At 28.1% G+C, this 11459-nt stretch overlaps 1 long non-coding RNA gene and 1 other non-coding gene across 2 annotated transcripts; both read right to left on the bottom strand.

Moving 5' to 3' along the window:
• LOC106694148 (uncharacterized) lies at window positions 1–3295 on the bottom strand. Its single transcript, XR_008403718.1, has 6 exons — window positions 2796–3295; window positions 1807–2728; window positions 1314–1531; window positions 825–1061; window positions 491–626; window positions 1–407 (listed from the first exon to the last, which is right to left on the bottom strand). It is a non-coding gene; the product is annotated as an uncharacterized LOC106694148 (transcript).
• Window positions 3296–9929: 6634 nt separating this feature from the next.
• LOC128667758 (uncharacterized) lies at window positions 9930–11239 on the bottom strand. The gene is made up of 4 exons (XR_008403695.1): window positions 11004–11239; window positions 10666–10781; window positions 10351–10512; window positions 9930–10282 (listed from the first exon to the last, which is right to left on the bottom strand). It is a non-coding gene; the product is annotated as an uncharacterized LOC128667758 (long non-coding RNA).
• Window positions 11240–11459: the final 220 nt, after the last annotated feature.

Below are 11459 nucleotides of genomic sequence, written 5' to 3'. Positions count from 1 at the left end.
TTTTTATGATAATAAAACAACTAAATTAATAGTGCATCATCATGTAAGTAAGATAGATTGAACAAAGTAGTGATAACAGATTCAGGCAGACATTAATTAATTTTTAAAATACTAAAAAATGAAAAATTACATATTTAATGAAAAATAAAAAAATAGAAACTTGACTTGTAGAAAATTAAGGATTTTATATGTGCCTTTTAATATAAATTATTAAATGATAATTTCTTATTAATTGTTTTTTTTTTTTTTTTCATTCAAAAAATTAAAGCAAGGTTACTGAATTTGAAGTAATATAGTATTTTTCTTGATTTTTCTGTTGATCGAATTACTGTTTTCTATCTCTAGTTTGTCGACTTCTATGCTTACATGTTGTCCTCTGACAACTGCATGGGTGAGGTATCTGGAAACTAATAATAATTCATTTTAAACAAGATATAAAATTATTCAAAAATTCATAAACAAATATATACTCAATGTAGTTTAAACTTACCTTTAACATACCATTGTAATATGTAATTGTTAATTAAAGTATAGTAACCTGCATAAACTAAAGCAGTAAATTTACTTCGATTTAATGGCGGGGTCCAGTGTACATTCATTGAATGCAATGGAGGAAACGACACACCCTGAAATTATTAATTAATTTTTTAAATGTAGCTTATATTATAATTGCTAAAAATTTGAAATGATTAATAATTTATAAAAAAAATTATAATCAATAAAAAAAATGGTAAATTGCTTGTACAATTAATTAAATTATTTCAAGAAATATTGAAAATTTGAATTTAACTGAAAGTAAGTTTTAATACCAAATATAAAAATACCTCAGTAAATCCTTCAGCAGTTCTTACAGCTAAAAACGGAACAAAATTCCAGTAAGCAGCAAATAGGCCTACTACGGTTAATAGAAGAGTTAAAAATATGCCGAAACCGTAAACTAAGTTACCGTGGATTTTTTCATCCATTCATCTATCCAGAACATTTCCGATTACATAGCCAAAAGAAAACAAACCCAGTATTATTACTTGGGTCATATCTTTCCAATTGAACTCTCCTGGACTCTGTAAAAATGAATCCTATTATGTTTTCTGTTTAATATTCATAAATTAAAATTTTTTACAACAATATTAAATGATTAGTATTCAAATAATTATAAACTAAGTAGTAGAATAAAAAAATTTAATACTAAAATCCACTAGGATAAACGGTTGATTGACAAATAAAAAATAATAGAATATTCACTACAATCAAAATCTTCAATTAAATAATTTTATTCAATGGGATTATTTATTAAAAAAAAAAAAAAAACTTACAGGCAGAATGTATCGTTGACAGGAGTAATTTGTGGACAGACATCGATGGTATCATTGACGTCATTATTATTAGAGTAGATCATCTGATTATCCATAGATACAATGGCAATCAATAGATCAACTCGTTTAGCATAGATCAGCGCGAATCATAGAAATTCTAAAGATGTATCTCGCTTTCACAAAGGATTTTGTGTCCCCCGGTATCTGCCTCAATGTGACTGTTAAATAATAAGCAAAAGTTGGTTATATTATAGTTAATAATCTACAAATAATAAAAATGGGTAAAAATATAGAAAAATATTTTTATATTTGAATAGTGATAACAAAATTAAGTATACCAAGAAATAATTGTTGTGAAGAGTTAATGTGATTTGCTATGATGTGATTAAATAAAAAACAATATGCCAGTATATTAATATGTTGGCGATAGATATTAACACGTGCTCAATAAATTTATGGTCAGAATTGATGTAATGTTTATCAACATACTTACACTTTTTGATGGAATCATTGATACAGAGTGGCACATTGTCGTGAGTAAGTCTTGAATCTAGGACTTCCATTGTCAATCACAGTATCAAATGACAATTATTGAAATTCACTTTATATACATTTCTCCATTATTTCTTAAATTTAAGATAAATTTGAATAATTTACTTTTAGATTTTAGTTAACTGGTGTTAACCGAAATAATAAAGGAGCACCAAGTTAACGCTGCAAAAGTTTCTTTCTAAAATGTTGTGACACGCTAGAGCTAAGATGGTGGGACTGGATGATTACTTCATTGAATACAATATAATAGCAATTATTTATTGCTTGTCTGTGGTCCGATATAGGAAAATGTTATGACTATGCCTTACACTTTTTTATCCGTAGAACCGAATTTATTAAACACAGATGTACTCTTACTGAATTGCATAGCGAGATTTCAGAATCGCCGTTATAATCAGGTCTGGTTTTGATAGCAACTCTTATAAACGAGTATATGTCCCCCAAGACTTTAGCTTTCGAAAAATACACTTGGTCTTCTGCATACTTGCGTCCAAGATAATTGACTGATTTTTTTTTTGCCAATACGAAGTATTGATTCCGATACCTTGCCGTCAATGTTCCGGTGCTGTTGATGGTTAAGTTCATCTTGATTAACAGTATTTTCAGATGCTGGAGTTACTGTCACGTCTTCCATATGATTCAATTAACCGATTGATAACAATTTTTTTATTTTTATAAGTACTTGGAGCAAATCCACAATTAATATTGATTTTTTAAATTCGCAATAACTATTTGTATAGTTAAGTTAGAATACAATTGCTTTGGTAATTTAATTACATCTATTTATTAATACTCTTATATAAAGAAAAACGTGATCATAAAATTATTGGCTCAGTTAGCATCCCTTTTATATAGAAGTAATCCTAAAATATGAATAATGTCATTAATAATTTACAAAATTAGTCACTAATATTTAATTAAAGTGCATACCTTTTTTGAGTGAATGTTGAATATGACAAAAAAAACAGCTTTTCTCTATTACTAATAGATAACTTTACGAAATAGAACACTGTTTGATTTCAGGATCATTAAAATTATTATTTTTTTATAATTATACACCGAGCCTAAATAGAATATAACAATAAAATGTTTGTTTACAAAGTCACATACGCATGTAACCTAATATCCCACTATGTCTCGTCCTCATAAAAACGACAATCAAATTGTCGCGACGATGACGTCACAATAGTCATTCACAGGTTTAAAGGTGCAAAATAATTATTTATATTATTAATTAATTAAAAACGGTTTTATGAACAAAACAATTATCAATTCTTATAGATAAAAGGAGGAGCAATTTTTTGGCAGCAATTACGGTCCAAATAAGTCTTTACAATAAGAGATAATTGGAAATTTTATTTTGATTTTTTAATTACGATTAATTAATTAATTATTAATTATAGAAGTAGAGCAATTGTATATTTCGAAAGAGCAATTCATGAGCAATTTTTTGGCATTTAGTTTTTCAAAAAAAATTAATTTTTGGCGTCAACTTGTTTATGGTCAGTTCACATCACGTCGAACAAAAACTCAACCGTCGGTCAAGTAAATCTTCGTAGGTAATTGACTAACTAGGTAATCAAGTCTTAAGCTATAATGGAATTTAAAAAATTTTTTTATATTTTTTAATTATTGTAAAATGCTTAAATGTTATAAAGTAATTAATAATAAATTAGTCTAAAGATAACCATGTAAAAGATTTTGCAAGTACATAAATTTTTTAATTACATTTTTTATTAAATTCTTTTTTATTTCAGAAACCATACAATCATTTAAATTATCTTATAACTAATTATGTAATTATATTTTTTTTGTAAAGAGTGAAAGTAAAAAATTTATGTATTTGCAAAATTTTTTACATGGTTTTCTTTAGGCTAATTTAGTATTAATTACTTTATAACATTTAAGCATTTTTCAATAATTTAAAAATATAAAAAAATTTTTTAAATTCCATTATAGTGTTACGTCCCAGCCTGTACGTCAGATGACGTGGGCATTTACTTCTCTAATTACCGACCTGAAATCTAACTAAATATATCGAATATCGATAACCAAGTAATTTCCGTAGTATTTCATTAATTACCCTGATAGCCAAGTTGGCGAGAAACTGACGAGAAACTTGCAGCCGCAACTGGAACCAAGTTGATCGCCAACAGTTGGTACCTCCAATAGTTGATGGACATTTTCTGAGAAAGTTGGTGGCAAAAGTTGTAAATCCAAAAAGTTGACGATCACTTTCTGAGAAAGTTGGTGGCAAAAGTTGCTTGCAAAAGTTGGTGATCATAAGTTGACGGTAAGTTTACTTTCAATTTCCTCAGAAACTTGCATTCCAGTTGCGGCTCCATACTGCCGCCAACTTTCTGAGAAAGTTGGCGGTAACTTGTAGCCAAAAGTTGCAAAAGCTGAAGTTGTCGATAACTTGTCGTCAAGTTGGTCGGAAACTAATGAATGACCAACTTTTTCTCGATCAACTCGTGTTATCAGGGTATATAAAATAATATAATATAATAATAATATAATATTATTTAGAATATTTGAAACATATTGATAAAGTTATTTTTCTCTTAATATTTGTTATGTACAAATCACGATCCACCCTTTATATAGAACGATGCGCGAGCCTGATGCCCAAGCGCCTCGTATTGATAAGAGACTTACTCTAGTTTTTCTCGATCAAGAGAATTTAGTCTGAAACATAGAATCATCAGCGAGCCAGCTAATTAGCCTCGTTCAATATTTTAAGCGGTTATGCTGATTTAGATGTGCAGTCCTACTAGCTAACAAGTCGCCGTAGGAAAAATCTGCAGACATAATTTTGTTGAGAATTGAATGCTCTACAAAAAACGTAATCTACCATTTTTTTTATTAATCCAATTATTCGAAAGTTATTTGAGCGTGAAGTCGAATTTAAATTAAATTTTCAGAATTTTGTCATTTTTTTGGCGAAACTATCAGATTTATCACAAAATATCACGGGACAATTTTTGTAGACAATTCTATGCCTTACAAATTATTTCCAATAAAGTTTTTTCGAATTCCGCATTGTTTCCTAGTTATTTTCGTTTTTATGCCAAGCATTTAAAATCGAATAGAAGACTATTTTTATACGTGCTTGACATTAAAATAAAAAGAAGTAGAAAACAATGCGGAATCCGAATAACTTCATTAGAAATAGTTCTTAGAGAATAAAATTGTCTACAAAGAAGGTTGCATTATATTTTGTAATAAGTCTGATAGTTTCGCCGGACAACTTAAAACATCTGAAAATTTAATATAAATTAGACATCAAGCTTAAATAACTTTTAAAAGAATGGATGTATCAAAAAGCGATAAGAGACTTCTTTTGGAGAGTGTTCAATTCTAGCTCATTTCACGCCAAATCGAATAATTTAAGAAATTAAAATGTTGTCGAAACCAGGGAAGAGCAAGTAAAATACTTTACGTATTATACATAGTTTCATACATGTATAATACTAGGTAAAATACCGGTTGTTTTCTACGTAACATATTGAGAACTGACACGGAGGCGTGGCCTAAACAACATGGTGGATGATGGGTTAAACTTTTAAATACGTAACCCATGTTATAATAGGACATAAGTAACATGTTACTAAATTTATCAATTATCTTATCTTGGGCGGGTAAAAAACCAAAACAAAAAATTATATATGACGCAGAACGAAATTTATCTGTTGGTTATCTGATAATGTGTAAAATAAACCGCGAAAAAAGCGATAAAAATATGACCGTAGTTACCGCGCTTTCCATCCAAACGAGTCATATAAAAGAAAAATCCCATGAAATCAATGCTAAAGTATCTAATAGTGAAAAAATAATTTCAATAACTTGTTCTTGTAATAAAATGTATATTTACTTAAAAGACAATAAAAATTATATTTTCAGTTTTTAATGTTTAGGTTAAACTTTACAAACGTTCCTGGCAATATCAATTAATCGGTTTTTTTGAAATGTAAAGAGCAAGCATTCATGTGAGGAGTAATTTCATTTATTTTTAAATAATTTCTTCGTCGCTTCTGATTTATCAACTTTTTCAAAATTACCAAAATAATTTTCTAATAGCACTGAACTACCACCAGCCTTCGGAAACTTATAGAAAACCATGTTTAAATTTTTATTTGCTTTACTCTGACAATCTCTGGATACACAGCATACTCTACTTTTTGTCTTTTCATGTTCTATAAAAATTCCAACTTCCATTTTAATATTTTTTTTTTAATAATTTCTTGTTAAAAAAATTATTGTGTTTACAGCATGCATTTAATGTATATTTACTCAACTTTTGTAACCCCTCATTAGTTTGATTTTTTACCACCAGATGGTGTGACCCTGTTTGTCAGTTCCCAATATTACGTCGAGTATCTTGGCACTATCTATTGAACTCAAGTCAGGAATATTTTTTAAATACAGAGCGCGAAGAGACGATTTGAAAGTTATCTTTATTGTAAAAACTTATAGTCATACATTCTTTTTCAAATCGTGGGTTTTCGGCGATGAGCGTGAATTTGTGAATGCCCGGGAAAAAAAGTTCAGATCTGCCTAGATCAAATCTGATCAGATTCGATCAGGTTTAATCAAACATTATGTATGAATAGGTATGAACAGATCTGATTTGATCTGTTTCGATCAAAGTAGATCTAGGCTAATATAACTTTCTGTTCAAAAATCAGCCTGTCTAGATCTGCATAGATCTAATTTCATCTGGGCAGATATCGACAAAAAGCAGATCTAAACTTTTTTCCCGGGTAATTGAGAAGATACTCATTGTAAAATTTATCATTTATAATAGTAAGCAAACACTTGAAAGAGTTTTCTGCACGTAGTTTATAATTTGGATTTAAAGAATTTATACTCTTTGAACTGAAATGATTCAACAACACTAAATGGTATGTTATACCTGACGAAAAATTGTGATAATTTTTTATCAATAATTGTTAAATCATTACCAAAATTAGACAGAGGATCTACGTTTGTTTGGAGTTGTAACGAAAGGATTAATCAGCAGATATTGTTTCAGATGTATTACTTGGAACCTGCAAAAATATAAACAAAGATTTTTGTAAAATTTAGCGTAAAACATTTTTTTTGTACAAGTATAATCATCGTCTTTGAAATTTACCTCAGTTTTATCCAACAAATTAGAAGTACTCGCAACACATGTATGTCTAATATAACTTTAAAAATAAAATAATATTAATTATTATAAAATGATTAATAATTTTTTTTTTAATTGAATAAAAATAGAAATAATTATTATAAAAATATTTACCGGTGACTCTGTAATCGAAGTATAGACTTCTTTAGTTTACGATTACACTTTAAACATCGAGCAATATTTTTCTTATCTAATTTTTCAATTAAAAAATCATTTTCCTTCAAGAATGATTGATAAATTGTTTTTTTATATAAACTCATTTTGTGATAAAATTATATACTTCGACCTGTAACTTGTGAAGCAGTTGAAAAACGGTTAGAAATTTAAAATTGAGCAATTTCAAGTAACAACGGCTCGATGGCATGAAATCGACGTGTAATACTGTGATTAAGGTATTATACGTAGTTTACGTAAAATACGTATGAAACTGTCCGTTACGCGTAACTACCCACCCCTGAACGCGGGTAATGGGAAACGAGATATTTGTATAAACGAAGGAACGAAGAATGTGACATATGGACAACGTGCGGAACAGTTAACTTGAGGTTTGTTAAGAAGGTATGGGAGTAAAGTCGAAATAATGAGATCAATTTAAAATTTTTAGAATGGATAAAAATATTTTTAAGCCAATGCACAAACATGAGAAATACCGCGAGACAAAAATTTTCTAAATTTTTTTTTTCTTTAAGAGTCCACGGGCTGCAAAAAAATTTTTTCAGCTAAACCAATGCATAGGTCGGTTAGCAAATTTAATCAGCTTTAATTTGAATTTTTTTGAGATTCGTACGATAACTTGTCGTTGAGATATCAGCCTTCAAACGAAAAATGATCCTTTTGGGTTTAATCATCGATATTTCAGGTACCAATAAACGCACTGTAAATTGAAGGGCGGCGTTAAAAACTTGAATAAATTTTCTACAGGGCCCGCTTATCATTTAAAAGAAAAAAAACATTTTTTTATTTTTAACATCCATTACAAGTAGGTACAAAAAATGATTTTTTTTTTGGTTTTTAATAAATCAACCGCTACTGTGCAAATATCGATAAAAAAATAATGTTGCCAGGGACTTTTTTTAGCTTTATGTGCTTAATGATCGTTTATCTGATGAAAAAAATTTTGAATCTGGAGTACCCCAAGGGGGTGCCATCGAATTGTCCTAAAAGCTAGTTATCTACAGTGCTACTGAACGTCAGTTGCTGTTTGTTCCCTATAGAGCTACGAAGCGGTTGATATTTATGGCGCATGTATTTGATTCCAATGATTGTTTGAGATAGAGGTTTTTTTAGTCTTTCAAATTTAGACACTGCCATATTTCAATGCATTTGACTTTAGAACCACTATAATTTCAGCACCAACGTATTAAATCTCTTATAGATTTAAGACCTATGATTTTTATCATCTCTTATACTATACACCTACATTATGATGAGTCTTGTATTATTCATGACCGTGTAACTTAGAAAACTTATATAAAATCATCTCTCACTTATAAATACATAGATATTATAACGCAACATATTTAAGTGACTTATGTATTAAGTGTCAAGCTAATTATGTACTTGTCATAAGTAATATCAATGCAATTGGCAGCTAGTTCGATTTAACTCCACAGTAGCTTTAAGCCTTCAACTAAATGCTGCCAATATATTACGTCCCCGCAGTTTTTGTAGACCTTGTATGTTTGTGTCCGTAATGCTTAGCAGCTTTATAATTACGGTTACCATTAAATTATCAACAATGGTAGTTAAGTGCTGTGTCAATAAATGTCAGTAGTTACATATTCCCTATAACGTTAAATTTCTTTGATATTTATTTCAGATGTATTTAGAATTCAATGACTATTTGAGATAGAGGTTTTTTTAGTCTTTTAAATTTGGACACTGGCATATTTTACTGCATTTGACTTGAGAACCATTATAATTTCAGCACCAATGTATTAAATCTCTTATAGATTTAAGAACTATGATTTTTATCATCTCTTATACTATACACCTACATTATGATGAGTCTTATATTATTCATGACCGTGTAACTTAGAGAGCTTATAAAAAAATCATCTCTCACTTATAAATACATAGATATTTTAACGCAACATATTTATGTGATTTGCGTATTGAGTGTCAAGCTTATTGGGTACTTGTTATAAGTAATATCAATGTAACCGGCAGCTAATTTGATTTAACTACACAGTAACTTTAAGCCTTCAACTAAATGCTGCCAATATATTACGTCCCCGCAGTTTTTGTAGACCTTGTATGTTTGTGTCCGTAATGCTTAACAACTCTATATTTTCAGCCCAGGTATACTTTGTTGCTATTTATAAATACAGTATTGACTGTTGTAATTTTATCATTTCGGTTGGCAAAGTAGGTAATTTAATGGTAATTTCAAAACAGTTTACTGCAGAAAGAAAGGGAGTGGTTAAAATTTAGAATACGAGCAAGTTATAGTCAGATTCTCACGTTTAAAACAAATAATTTCAATTCTTTGAAATAAATTATTGAAAAACTTAATTGCAAAGAAGGATTTTAAATATGATTTAAGTTTAATTTTTTAATTTAAATTCTTTGACATTTTCAAACCTAAATTTCAAGTAAAAGTAAAAGTCTTATTTTTTCAAGTTTAAAAACTAACATTTCCAAAATTTTATTATAATTATCCGTAGCTCATTATTATTATTCTTTAAAAAATTGGCTCATATGTATATATTTACATATTAATGTCCTTAAATTGGATATTTTGTTCCAGTTCATTAATTACAATTATTGATATTTTATATTGTTATATTGTTATAATAAGATACATGTTAAATGTAAGTTTTTAATTTTAGTACACAGTATTTTATTAATTAACTCAAAGATTTATCATCAACAATAACTTTTATTAGACCTGTTTTACATTTTTTGTTTTCATTATATATATATATTTTTTAAATTCGGTTCTCTTCTTTTTTATTTTGATTCAATTACTTGAATGGTAATATTATTGCTAAAAATACTTATGTAACATTTTAAATTATGGTATAAATTTATTACAAATTCATAAAGCAAGAGGTATACAGTTTCAATGGTTGTTGGTAAATTGTTTTTTTTTTTTTTCCAATTAATTCGTTGGTTTCTTTTCCTCGTGAACGTCAGCGCTGGCATAATTGATATCGTCGTACAGGACGACTAATCGTTTAATTCCAGTAAATGCTGATCATTTAATTTGTGAACAAAATTCCTTAAAGGTCTCTTCCGTATTCTTAAAACAGAATATTTGTTGTAATAGATAAGTTCAATAAATAAATGATGATTGAATTTTTTTTTTACCTTTCAGCAGCATAAATATGAAATTTAAAAACTGGTTCTAAAATTTTAATGCTTTTGGTTGAATCTAATCTCTATATGATCATGTCTTGTTTTATTGCCCGGATCCTGTTGAATGTTAATTCATAAATTAAGCTCCAGCGTATGCCTTTTTGGAGTGAAACTCTGGAAAAACATATCATATTTAATTAATATGGGTTATTTTTTGACAGATAAATTATTTTAGTTAATAAATGTACTTGTTAAATAAATATCTGACAGTGAGCATAAGTACTGGATCTGGTCTCAACTCACTAGGATCATCCGCAAATGACTTACCTACACTGGATCTTTGAAAACATTTCATTATTTTAGTGAAATCAGCTTTTTTGTGCCTTTGATTTTTAGGTTTTCCATCGATCTCTGAAATGCGTAATAAACCTTCTCGTTCTCTTCTGAAAATATTATTAAATAATTTTATCACAACGTTCATTAAATCCGATTGAAATTTTTTCATCAGATTAAATCGGAAAATAAATTTATTATTTTTCGCTTAAACTCGATTCAAACCGATTGAGCCAATCGGAAAGTTCCAATTAAAACCCAATTAGAATTTTTCAATCGCAGTTTTTGATTAGGGAAATTGTATTATTGTGATTATTTTTTTTTAAACTTACAGACGTCATTCTTTTCCTGAACACATTGAAAAACATGTGCCGACCATTTTTCTTAATTATTAACCCAGTTTTTGTCACTTCTATTATTGCAATAAATCAAATCTATTTTATTGTAAATTACAAGATAAGTGTGAATGTAGCAGATATCAGATAAATTTAAAATTATTAATAAATAGAATATTAGAGTCAATAATTGGTAAAATCAAATTTAAAAAAAGGACGAATATGAAAAAATTAATACGTGCATTTTTTATGAATTATATTTTATTAATTATTTACTCTATTTATTTATAATTTTATATGTGTGAAAAAAAAAAATTAAATAATTTTTAAATAAAATTATTATTAGTTTGTAATGATGATAAATTTTAATTATTTCGTTGATTATTATTACTTTTTTTGATAGGTAAAAATATTTACAAATATAAAAAAATACACTTTGATTTTACGACTTCA

Source organism: Microplitis demolitor, chromosome 5 (genome assembly GCF_026212275.2).
Source record: "Microplitis demolitor isolate Queensland-Clemson2020A chromosome 5, iyMicDemo2.1a, whole genome shotgun sequence".
Classification (NCBI taxonomy): Eukaryota; Metazoa; Arthropoda; class Insecta; order Hymenoptera; family Braconidae; genus Microplitis; species Microplitis demolitor.
Note: the sequence above shows the minus strand (reverse complement) of the source record. Positions and strands in the feature narration are given on the sequence as shown.